The sequence below is a fragment of the Galeopterus variegatus genome, unplaced genomic scaffold (genome assembly GCF_000696425.1).
Source record: "Galeopterus variegatus unplaced genomic scaffold, G_variegatus-3.0.2 Scaffold550, whole genome shotgun sequence".
In the NCBI taxonomy this organism is placed as follows: domain Eukaryota; kingdom Metazoa; phylum Chordata; class Mammalia; order Dermoptera; family Cynocephalidae; genus Galeopterus; species Galeopterus variegatus.
In genome coordinates, this window is record NW_007726661.1 from 335,466 (window position 1) to 348,305 (window position 12,840).

Consider the following 12,840-nt stretch of genomic DNA (forward strand, 5'->3'; position numbering starts at 1 on the left):
TGAAAGTTCAAGATCAAGATGCTGGTAGATTTGGGGTCTGGTGAGGGCTGCTTGCTGGTCATATAAGGCTGTCTTCTCCTAGCACTTGGCAGACGTGACAAAGGAGATCTGGGATCCCTATAAAAAGACACTAATCCCATTATGAGGGCTCCACCTTCATGACCTAATCACTTCCCAAAGTCCCCACCTCCTAATACCATTACCTTGGGGACTAGGTTTCTATGTACAAATTTTGGGGGAACACAGGCATTCAGTCCATAGCACTGGGCCAATGACTGACTCAAGGGGGGCCAGCTGTGTGAGGCAGCTCATGTCCCCCAGCTCCAGCTGAGACCTCACTGGAGGTCTGATCCCCACTCAGATTCTGCTTCCTGAAAACTCCACCTAAAATACCTGCATTTGATTCTCCACTCCAGCACTTCCTAGCAGTGTGGCAGTGAAGTCTTTTGCACACTCTGGGTCACAGCGTCCTTAGTTAGAAAACGAGTAAAATGGATTTCAGAAAGGGTGTGAGGTCAGAAGGGGTTATATTATCCTACTAAACATCTTTGCATTGAGCAGTATGTGCCAACACGTTGGCAGTGGCTCCTACTGGTGGGGACATGGCTAGTGATTTTTCACGTTCTTAGTTTTGCCTATCTGTATTTTCTAATGTTTGTTCACTTGTTTTGTTTGTACAGTTTTTTAAAAAGCTCAACATCACTCAAAAGAAAACATATCAGAATAGGCAATTGAGAATAATGGCTATCACAGAATACTCAGGTCTAATTTATAAAACAAGAAATGAATCATTTGCATATTTCAGCAATTCCAGCACTTTAATAATTCTTACAAATTCTTTGCAACCTGCCAATCAGGGGATCCCAATTCATCAGTTTGTCAGAAATTGTGGCCCAAAGTGTTTATGGACAAGAAAGACCTTCCAGGAAGAGAAAAAAGACAGGAAATAGGTAGGTTGGTGTGGGTCCAAATTGGGAATGATAATAATATTAATAATAATCATCATCATAGCAACTAGAATTTACCGAGATTTTGCTCTGTGTCACTCATGGTTCTTAAATACTTTTCGTGGATTAACTACCATAACCAAATAGCAACCCTCTGAGGTGGACACTCTGTTATCCCATTTTACAGAGGGGGAAACTAAGACTCAGAGAGCTTAGGAAGCCAGGTCGTGAGTGGCAGAGCCATGGCTGGGATCCAGACTGCCTGGCCCAGAGCCTGTGCCCTCTGCCACTCAACAATGTCAGATTGCCCAGGAGCAAACGCTAGACCTGCTGTTGGGGGCATGCTCAGCTCTCCATGGGGCTTTAAAAGTCTCTGGGTCCAAAACTAGGATTTAGGTACATGCTTAATGAGTTCTGTACTCCATGGAACTGGCCCCAAGAATTCTTGGAAATGTGTACAATTTGCTGTCTTCTTTCCAAGCTATAAAAGTTCAGCTAATGGAATGGGTGGACTCAAAGACTTGAAAAAAGCCCTGTGACCTCAGGGAAACTGACTAGCATTGCTCTCTTGCCTTCCTGACAGAGGTTCCTGGAGTTTGTCACATGTCACCTGGGTGTCAAACAGCACACGTCAAACCCCAGGGGCCTCGGCCAAATTGAGAGATCCGGGAATGAAGTCAAGGAAGAGAAGGAAAGGTGGAAAAGTAAGAGACAGTTGGTGCCAGAGTGAAAACCAGCCTGGAGCAACTGGCAGGAATCAGGACAACTGACCAAGTGCCGAGGTTTCTGCTACGTGCTCAGTAGAGGTGACTTTTCCCTTAATATTTGCACAGACTCAACTAGGTAGGAAATATCATCCCCACGTCCCCATGACAATAAGGGTGAGAGACTGAGGCTCAGAGAAGTTGAGTGACCCACCTAAGGTCATATGGCGACTGCTTAGGTCAAGAAGTTCTAAGTTCTGCTATAGCAACAATAACCCAAATCTCAATGGCTTAAAGGAATGAGGGTTTCACCATGTCCTGCTCTGTGTTCCTTGTAATTGCCAGGGACACCGTGATCACTCAGGGACCAGGGCTGATGTGTAGGCACCCTCTTGACCTCCGCTGGTTGCTGTGACTGAGAGAACCAGGGAATGCTGGAGGGCCTCACTCCAGAAGTTAAGTCTGGCCTGCAAGTGTCACACTCAAGGTTCTCGGGCCAGACTAGGCGTGTGGACCAGGAAGTGCAGTCCCACCCTGTGCTGAGACACTCACAAGGGAGTGTGTGCATGATAGTGGGATACTAGGCACCGTCTGCCCCTGTTAGTGAAGAGGTAGAACCCAAATTTGCACCCACCTCTGTTTGACTCTGGGTCACTGTGTGCCTTCTCAAGAAATGGGCTCCCAGAAGTCACTTTCATATATTTTCACAGGGACCCCCTTGGTCCCTTCTGTCCTGAACACACCAAATCAACTCATGTGTCTGTAAGAGAAACAAATGTGCCCATGCAGACACAGGTACAAGCACAACCTCACTGCACTCATCTCACGTGCCATACATCGTGACAACGAACGCACGGCCAGCTTCCTCCCCATGCAAAGCAAAGTCTTTCAGAGATGAGAAGGTCAACTCTCCAGGGAGAGGATATCTAGCCACCCCCTGTATTAGTAAGGTTCAAGCTACGCTGCTGCAATAAAGACACCCACCGATACAGCGGTGCAGACACAGTGCAGGCTTGTTTTTCTCTTAGCAGGCGGGCAGTCTGGTCCAGGCTGGCAGGACAGCCATGCTCCACAGGTCCCACAGGGATCCAGTCTCCTCCATCATCCGCTCGCTCTGTCATCTCCTGAAGTGACGTTCTTGTCCACGTGATTGGTTGGGGCTGACCCACCATCACCATGTCAGTGCTCCAATCGGGGCAGGAAAAAGGACCAAGGGCAAGCGGGTCCTTCCAAGGAAGCAAGGTGGAATCACACCTCCCAGGGACACCTGCTCACGTGACCACACCCAGCTGAAGGGGAGGCAGGGAAGCGGAGTCTCTGCCTCGGTGGAGACCACATGTCCTCAATCCTAGGGAAGGGTGTCAACTACCAGAAGGACCAAGAGGGACACTGCTGCTTCCTCGTCGCCACTGGATGCCCCTGTTGAACCTCTGTCTGATTTCCCACCAGCCTGGGTCTCCATTCCCAGCTCACTGCCTGGCGAGACATCTCCCAACCCTTTGTGAGACCTCAGGAATCTCCTGACGACCAGACCCCAAGCAGCCCAACTGCCAACTGAGCCTGGCCGTGCCAGATTCCTCCATAGGCACAACACGACTCCGTTGTTCCTTGCAGATTCGTTGCTGTTTACGTGATTGATTCCATGGGCTGGGGAGAGGAGTGGCAGCCAGTTACCCTGCGGACCAAATTCCACCCTGGTTGATGAATAAACCTCTTCAAGTCCAGCCCCTGCAGGAGCCATGTATAGGAATGTAGATTTGCTCTAAGCCAATGACTGTCTCCTCGGCAGCTCCCCAGCCCCTTCCAACATCCCACTGCCAAATTAAACACAAGCATCTACTTGGTGAATGTGCACCCAGACGTTCAAGGGTGCAAAAATAGAAGAGAATCCAACCTAGGCCTTCTCTCGCAGAACAGGTCACCCTCTCCAGGCAGCCAGAGCATGAAGGCTAATGAGGAGCCCGGGGCTGTGTGAAATATTATTCATGGGCTCAGCCTTCCACGAGCCTTGGGAACATATCTTGGGGACTGCGGGATAAATGGCCGCTCAGAAAGGTTCCCACCTCTGTGTATAAATGTGATTTCACACTCTGCTCAAAATGCCTCAGGAACTTGAGTAAAAAATGGGCACTCAGATGGGCTCCCCAGTGAACAGCTCCTTGTGCCTTGCCATTGGGCTGCTTAGAAAAATTACTTTTCTTGTCCTTTCAGGAGCTTATCTAACCAGAGTGTTCTCCTGGAACTTGAGCCAAGAGCACTCTTTTCCCGCTGAAGGGTGTACCCACTGGGGTCATGCCCACCTTTGCTTATGCTGTGGCTACCTCGACCACCTTCCCTGCTGCCCCACAGTCCCCGTCTATGTAAACCGCCCTCTGTCTTCTGAGCCCAGCTCGAACACTGCCTCCTCCTGGAAGCCCTCCGAGACCATCCTTCTGCCCCACTGTCATTTCTTGTCAATGTCTCCCATCATCCTTGCTGTCCTGTCTCCCACATTCTGGACGTATTCCAGCCAGACTGCTTGACTAATGCTCTCCGAGCATTTCTGGGAAAGGTGGCCTGTCACCAGGAACCAGGGCAGGGATTTGTGCTGGGGAGGGACATGCTGAGAACCGCAGTTGGGGAGGTGGCTGGGAGGGGGTCATAACTGCTAGGAGGCTGGGACGCAGCGCTATCGGGGAGCTCCCTCCTCACGCATCTGCTGCACAGACAGAAACGGGAGGGGTCTGGGGGAGCGGGCTGGCTACCAGCCAGAAGGCAATGCCAGGTTCCTTCTGAAGCGTTCTTGGGCATGGCAGAGTCCACACCGTTCCAGGAACATGTAAGACAGAACACTGCCATTTGCTATGCACACGCCTGAGAACTTGGCCTGTCTCTGAGCTTGGGAATACCACCACTCCAAAGACCTGAGGCTTCAACCAGGTTCAGAAGAGGAAAGAGGAGGTGGCCAGGCCTGGACGGCTGGGCCTCAGTGAGGTTGTGTGGCCTCAGGTGAGTCACCTGAGCTCTCTGGGTTTCTTCATCTTAGTTTGATTCTCCTCGAAGCAGAGCCTGAGATGAGGATTTGAGTGAAGAGTTTAGTGGGCTGGTGGTTGCAGGAAGCACAGGTAAGGAGGGGGTAAGTCTGGGAAGGGAAGGAGCCAATACAGGGTAAGCCAGTAAACCCGTTACCAACGTGGGTCAGCAGAGCTTAGACCCACTGGGAAAACTCCAGAAGCCAAGGGAGAGCAAACACTGGGGGGGCATCCAGAGCGGTGTGGGAGCTGGGGCATTCACAGTCTTGCTGCTGTCGAGCTCGGCGGGCAGTCTCTGGGGGCATGCAGGCCCTCCCCAGCCCTCCCGGCCTCGAGGGCATCACAGCCAGCTCAGGGTGTCAACTCCAGTCAAGGCAGGCAGGTGCTGGCCCCGGGAGCAGGTCAGCATGCTCAGGAGGGGTACAGGAGAGGGGACAAGGGGGAGCTCCAAAGTATCTGTCACGAACAGGGTAAAATAGTTCTATAGGTCATTGTGAGAGTATGTGAGGTGATGAATGTCAAGTGCTGCAACGTGCCCGGCAGAGGGAAACAATCAGTGTTGGCTATTCGTAATTTTGAGAGTTTTAGACATGTCAGGCACGTGACTTTCCATGGAGTCAAACACCTTCCAGCGCCCCACAAGGCCCTGCCTGCTGTCTGTCCTGGCAGGCTGACTCGTATGGAGGCTGCAGCGGACCCCCCCCCCCTTTCCTCCAGCTTCCCGTTGGGTTTGGCCAATGTGAGCCCAGGCAGGCTATTGGACGGTGGAAGGAGAGAGCGGGGGGCATTTACCCCCAAGGCCCTCCCTAGTGGGTCACTGGGGGTTGGCTGCATCCTTCTACCAAGGGCTCCTGTTGGTGACTGTCTCCAAGCTGTCATTCTCTTGGGATTCTGGAAACCTTCCCTCACCTCCCAGCCCAGGGCTGGGCACTGCCCCCTCCTGTAGTTCCCCTCCACACTTCGTGGACAGTCTCCTTTTACTCTCTGTCTCCTGCCGAGGCCCTGACTGGCCACTAGCTCACCTTTGCCTGTAGCGACCACTTGCCATCCTCGTTGGCCTCCCAGCACCCTATCTGTGTTTGAGGGATCCCCCTCCTTTTGTGTTGTGAAGGGAGAAAGCAAAGGTCACTGTAGGGATAGAAACTCCTGGAAGTCACTATACCAGCCTCCCTCGCAGCAAGGAATTGGACACATGGCCTGGACACTGCTGGTCTGATGCACCCATGCTGGACTTTAAGTTGAGACCATTGCTGGCTCTCTCTGGTGGGGCAGCTGGGAAGAGGTGGACACTGGGTGTGCTGCCCAGGTGCTCTTTGGGAAAGATCTATTGCCCCAGCAGACATGGTGAGATTTTATTAATTCTGTCTCAGAGCTTCTGAGTTGATTCTTGAGCCCCCTCGGCAATGGTCAGCTATAGTGGCATCCTCTAATAAATTCCTTTTCTCTTTTTACCAGCTAGAGATGGTTTGTGTTGGTTTCAACTTGTAACTCTCACTGATGGTTGGTGCCTAAAACAGTTAAATTCTCAAATGCTAACAGATGTGCGCAGGATTTTGAGATGTCCATCATGGGTTCTAGGGAAATTAACAGCCCTCCCCCAACAAAAATTGGTTAAAGTACACATAATGTTAGGTGTATATAAATTATGCACATAATTTCTGGAAGCTTCCTAATTTCTAATCAGATTCTCTAAAGGTTTTTGATTGCTGCTCAATGTCCTTGGTCTGTTGCAGTGAAAGGGTTCTTTCCTCCACATTATAAATGATGTATAAGAGGTGCCGAGCTTCTCGAGCCAGTCATACCCTGCGCTGAAGTCTACCCTTAGGTGGCGTGTGTAGCCTTTGGTCTATCATTTAGGGTTATGCCAGCTGCTGTCACAAATAATCCCTCATATTCTCAGTGGCTTAACTCAGTGGATACATGTTTCCTGCTCATAGAGAAGTCTAATGTAGGTGGGCTCTAGGTAGTCACTCAAGGGCCCAGGCTCCTTCCACTCTGTGGCTCTGTCCTCCCTGCAGGACTCTGGAGTCCTCTGCATTCAGTGAGTAGCTCAGGAAAGAGCATGGCAAAGATGCCACATGCTTCTTAAGCTCCTGAGCCTGCTCATTCTACTGGAGAGGACTGGACACACCTCATCTAGTCCCATCTACTTGCCTGGTGGCCTGGGAAGTGCAGTTCCTGGCTGGGCAGCCTCTTCCCTGCAGCAAATCTGCACCATGGTGGGAGGAACCTGGTATGTTGGTGGACAGCAGCTGCCTTTGCCACTCCAGGGATGATGATAACAGAGCAGGAGCTCAAGGAAAAGGACCTCATTCAACACCATCCCCCCAGCACAGGGTATTATTCATTGAGCACAGGCTCAATAAATATCTGTTGAATAAATATATGAAGGAATGAAGGAGTAAATGAAAAAAGACATCAGACTCTGCTAAGTGCAGGGAATATTTCCAGGTTGCTCTGGCTTTTCTTTTTTACTGAGAAAACACTCTCAGTAGGTTCTCGAGTTGAAAGGAAGAAAGAATTGGCTGGAGGGCTATGCCATTTTTCTCCAAGACAGTGGAAGGAAGCATTTTGACTATTGTCCAGGATATCCGGAGCTGGGCGGATGGATTCCTTTCTCCAGCCAGGCCCCATTCCCCAAGGTTGTGTATTTACTTGGAAGAGGTCTGTTCCTGTTGGAGGACAGGTGTCCTGAGCACGGCCGACAGGAGATGGTTGAGAGCAGGGTCCTGCACAGGCTCGACTGCCTGCAAATTGATGGCTTTTCTTGTTTTTCTGGTGGGAATGGGGAGTTTCCCAGCAAAAGGTAACACAGCCTGTGGAATATTATTTCCTGAGAAGCACTGGATTTCCCCCCATATTAGTCATCGTAGAATGTATATTATTTTAGCTCTCGGAGTCAGCCCTAGTGCGGAAGGCAGAGTGGGAGAGCGCTGGTGGGGCCAGAGCCTGCCGACGTGGGAAGGGGCAGTTCTCTCTTTCTCTCCTGGAAATGACTCTATGCCCCCACAGGCAAGCTGTGCACAGGTGCAGGACTAGGAGACTTTTTGGAAGTGGGGTTAAGTCAACTGTTGGTCTCTCATAGACTGGATGAGATCAGAGCAGAGGGGAGGTGGCCCTTAAACAGTACCTGGCTCAGAAAGGCCCTCAGTAAGCAGTAGATGTTTCATTCAATGAACACCTTTGTGCCAGGCACAGGCAGTCCTGGGTTTAGGGAAGTGGACAGGCCCCAGGGTTGGCAGATAGGCAGCTACGCTGAGTGGTAGGGGGCACGAGAAGGTTTATCAGCTCAGAGGAAGTGATGACACATGCCTCATAGAAGGGGTGGGATTTTTCAGGTGAGAACAAGGGGTCAAGCAACCAGATCAGTGAGAGCGAGGGCCCAGAGGCTGGGATGGGCATGCACACTCTGGAGCCGGCACAGCCCTTGGCAACCCTTTATCTCCCACTCCCACCCCACTGCGGTCCTTTGTGTCCAGCCAAGTTGTTGGCTGTCTCAGTGGGAGGCCCAGCAGCTGCTCAGTGGCAGTGCTGCAGCTGGGAAGACGCAGTGAACTTGAGCAGCTCCCCTTCTGTGTGGGAGAGCCCTGGGTAGATATGAGGGAAGGCAGAAGACAGTGGAGGGGCCAGGGGCTAGCAGGGGTGTCCCCTCTGTAAGCTGGATGGGGACCAGCTGTGGGAGGACCCCTTTCAGCTCTCCAAGCCGCCTTCCCATCAGTGGGGCTCCTGGGGGTCTACAAGCAGGTGTCATCCTCTGGGCAGCTGCCCTCAGTGTCTGGGAAAGTTCCATCGGCGGGTGAGGCAGGTGAGGCAGGTGAGGCAGGTCAGGCTTGGCCTCCTGAGCCTCAGTTTCCCATTTGTAGCACAGGGAAAATAATAGCGTCTGCCTGATAGCATTGTGGGGATTGAATAAGAGACGTGTGACTGTCAGGCACATTCGGGCCATGGTTATAATCTACTATTTTTAAATAGCTGAAACTTTGGGGTTGCCTGCCTTCCGTGTATAAGGTACCTCCCTCTCTCTCTTCACTTGTCCCCTCTTCTCTGTTTCCCTCTCTCCCTCTCATCTCCCTTGCATTTCTCTGTCTTCCTTCCCTGCCTCTCACTCCTGCTCTCAGGAGGCTGTTCTGTTAAACTTCTCTCAGCGAAGCTAGTGACACTGTTAAGTGTTTCTTCTCACCCTAAGGGGTAGGCCCAGATCCCCATTCCCTGGTCAGAGCAGAGAAGCCAGGAAGACAGGCTTCACGTCCTGCAGGGTTGCCTGGACTCAGCTGCCAGATATGCTCTGCCTGCCTGTTCCATGAACTGGTACTCAGTGTTTAAGGCCCAGATCAAAAATCCCCTCCTCCAGGCAGTCTTCCCAAACTTCCACAAGCAGCCAGTGACTGCCACTCTGCTCCCCTGTAATGCTGTATTGTGAAGTGCCAACCCCTACAACCCTGTCCCTGTCAGGCTCCCACATCCTCTTGCCTGTATCCATGGCAACAGGCAACTCTCAGATATTCTGCAGCCTCGTTAAAACTGGTCAAAGGAGGGGTGGCAAACGCCATTTCTGGAGTGTAACCTGCGCCAGTGGGACACTGGAGACTAGATTAAAATAAACAAATACATGTTAAGAGGGAAAAGAGGCAAATGAACCATGAAAGCATGAAGTGTGACAATGATCCAGCAGGGGAGTTTAGGTCTCTTGTCTTCTGCCTTCTCCATTGCAGACCCAGCCAGGTTGCAAAGCACTCTTCTCCATCCCAGCACCTTCCTGCATTTCTGTTTTTTCCTGCTTTGTCCTTGCCACTCTGTTCCTCTTCTTCCCAGGAGGGGTCTTTAGATACATCTCATTATGTGGTAGACACATATAATATGCCAGGGATAAGTGGGTTATACACCATAACCCTAATACATCCCAGGGTTGCACGTGGTACAGTCTCTGCATGAAACAGCTTTCCAGGAAGCATAGTCTGGCTGCAGTGATTCAGAAAAAGAAATTTTTATTTCAGGGGTCAGCAGACTTGTTGTGCAAAGGGGAAGATAGTAAATATTTTTGGGTTTACAGGCCACACGAGCTTCGTCACCACTACTCAACCTTCCATTGCAAAGCTATAGCCCCCCAGACAGCATGTAAAGAAATGAGCATGACCATGTTCCAATAAAACTTTATTTACACAAATGGTGAGCCAGATTTGGCTGTAGTGTGCTGACCCCTGCTTTATTTTAATCTTAAGTCCAATACATGGATGCTAACCATTCTAAACAGCAGAACTTCTCATAAAACATTTCCTCTCCTTCTCCAACTCTCTTTGAAGTTTCTCACGGGCCAGAGCTCCAAGGTCTCCCTCTAGATCTAACCCATGTGGCTTTTCCTCCCCACCTCTCTCTTTTGCCCTTTCTCCCAGTCTTTCTTCTGTAGTTCGGGGTGGCCGCTGACTGGCTTCTTTCTGTCTCCCTCTCTGTTTCTATCTCAGTCTCTGGCTCTGTCTTTTTCTATCTCTCTCCCTTCTATCCCTCTCTGTCTCTCTCTCTCACGCACACACACACAAGATTTGAGAATGATGGCAGCAGAGGAGAGGGAAGTGAGGTGGCGGAGAAGTGAAGGATACTTACAGGTTAAAATCTTTTCCCCACAACAGCTTATCAGCTCATTTACTTCCAGCAACTGTCTCATGACTTGGGATTAAGGTTGCCATTCTAGAACACCATAACCCAAGGCTCAAACAGCTTCTGCCACTTGTTCAAAGCCAGGCTGCGAGTAAATCTTAGCCAGGTCTGCATGACCCCAGAGCTTCAGTCCCACCGCTGCTACCACCACCTCCCAGAGTCCTGTGGTCCCATCTCCTCTTCCTCTTGGGCACCGAGCTAGGACTCAGCTCCACTTCCATATCTCAGGGGAAATCACAACTGGGGTCAAAGAATCAGCTGCAGTGACAGCTTCCTGGGACGCCCCATGTTATCTCACAGGACACCATCTGCCCATCCACAGATGCGCCAGCAGAGGCTCTGAGGAGTTAAAGTGGCTGAAAGGAGGGGGCACCACATCGGGGGTCAGAAGGGCCACATGGCTTGTCCTAGGTGCTCTGTGAGATGTGGTATAGCAAGAATGCTAATGACTGCATGTGTGCTCACCAAGTGCCAGGCGCTGCACAGGGGATACAGCCCTCACAAGTGCTGTAGGAGCGGCACCGCTGCCCTGTCTCAGGGATAAACACTGAGGGTCAGAGACGTCGAGAAATCCTCTCGGTGTTGTAGAGCAGCTCCCACCACACAGGTGCAGTGCCTTCAGTTACTCTGCTGGGTTGGATAGTGTCCCCCCAAATCCACATCGTTCCCAGACATGTGATCTTATTTGGAAACAGGGTCTTTGCAGATGTACTCGGTTAAGATGAGGTCATACTGGAGTGTGTGGGCCCTTAATCCAATATGACTGACATCTTTATAAGAAAAGAAGATATACGGAGATGGACAGAGGGGGCCACAACCATGTGAATGACAGAAGCAGAGGTTGGAACCATGCGGCCACCAGCCAAGAACTGCTGGCAACAACGGAAGCTAAGAGAAAGGCCTGGAACAGAGTCTGCCCTAGAGTCTTCAGAAAGCTGGCCTTGCTGACACCTGGATTCCAGACTTCTGACTTCCAGAACTGGGAGACAACATATTTCTGTTGTCATAAGCCACCAGTTTGTGGAATGTTGTTGCAGCAGCCCTAAAAGACAAATACAGTGACTAAGCCCCATTACACTGGCCACTCCAGGCTCTGTCCTTGGCCAGTCCAGCCTCCAGTGTGGACATGCAGTAGCTCGCCCCTAGAGGTGAGACCCTGGAGGCTCTGATGGTGACCAAGGAGACAGGGAGAGTGGATGGCAGCCCTGAGGTCCAACAGCAGCAGGTTCTTCCCATAACATTTGCAGGGTTCGGTTTCCTGGACACTCTGGGGACTTCGCTGTCACCCCAGAAGGGAGGCTTTGTCCAGAATCGGCACACAGCTCCTCTCAAGGCCTGAAGGACTTGCCAGGATGGATGATGCAGCCGAAGCTCTCGATCCCCGCTGCACTGTTTGGGCATGAGGTGGATCAGCGCGGAAGCTCGGGGAGTGGGTTCTTCAGCCTGTCCTGGCTGGATCATGAGACTGCAGAGGGCAAAGGAAACAGGAAAGAAAGACAGAGGGAGGAGGCAGAGAGAGACACAAGGGGAAAAAGAGATGGAGAAGGAGAGAGATGGGACAGGAAGAGAAAGAATGGGGTGGGGGGTAGTTAGAGAGGAAAATAACAGGGAAGACAGGGATTGAGAAAGAGGCTGGAAGAGACAGGCAGATGCGCAGACAAGTTACACATATTGACAAGGAGATGGAGGGAGAAGCAGAAAGAGGGCAAAGCAGGAAAGGGCAGAGAGCAGGAGACGGAGAGGGAGAATAAAAGTATGGAGCAAGGGAGGCAGGAGAGGAGAGAGGAGAGGAGACGGAGACCAAGGCAGAGAGAGACAGAGACAGAGAGAGGGCTGGGGAGACCTGAAGCCTGCTTCTTGTGCTATGGTTGTGCTCTGCTGCTTTGGCATCCTTTTCCACAAGACAGTCCCTCTTGTGTCCCACATCAGCCCACTGCAGAAAACCCCTTCAGACCGAGCCCTGGGCATGCAGGGTGGGTGGGTGGATTTAAGAACAGCCACTAGGACAAAGGGTGAGCTCCAACGCCCAGCTCCTGGAACTGCGGGCGCCTGCATTCCTGGGGGGCATGTGTGAACTCCCCCACCCGATGGCGGGACATGATTAATGTTCTCACGTCCAAGGGCCTGGCCCTTGACTTTAATTAGGCATGGCACTGGAAGGGACGATGCTTTGCAATCCCCCCCCCAGATCCATCTGCCTGCCACCCTGTAAAGAGATGGGCTTAAACGAAAGAGTAAAGGGGGCACGTTGGAATTGCCCGCTCCCCCGCCCCAGGTTTTATGAGATTTGAAAATGTATTTCATCTTGAGGGGCTTCCACAGGAAGGAATGGGCTTTACACTGAGCAGGACTCAAACCTGCCAACACCTCCCTGATTACTCCCCTAACAAGGGGAACCTGAAGAGAGGGAGTCACCAAGCCAGTGCAGCACTGGTGGCTTGCAAATGCAGGAGGCCCCGCTCAAGCTGGCTGTGTTGAAAAACAGAATGATTGGCTCAGACACCTGAGAAGACCAGGGATAGGTGA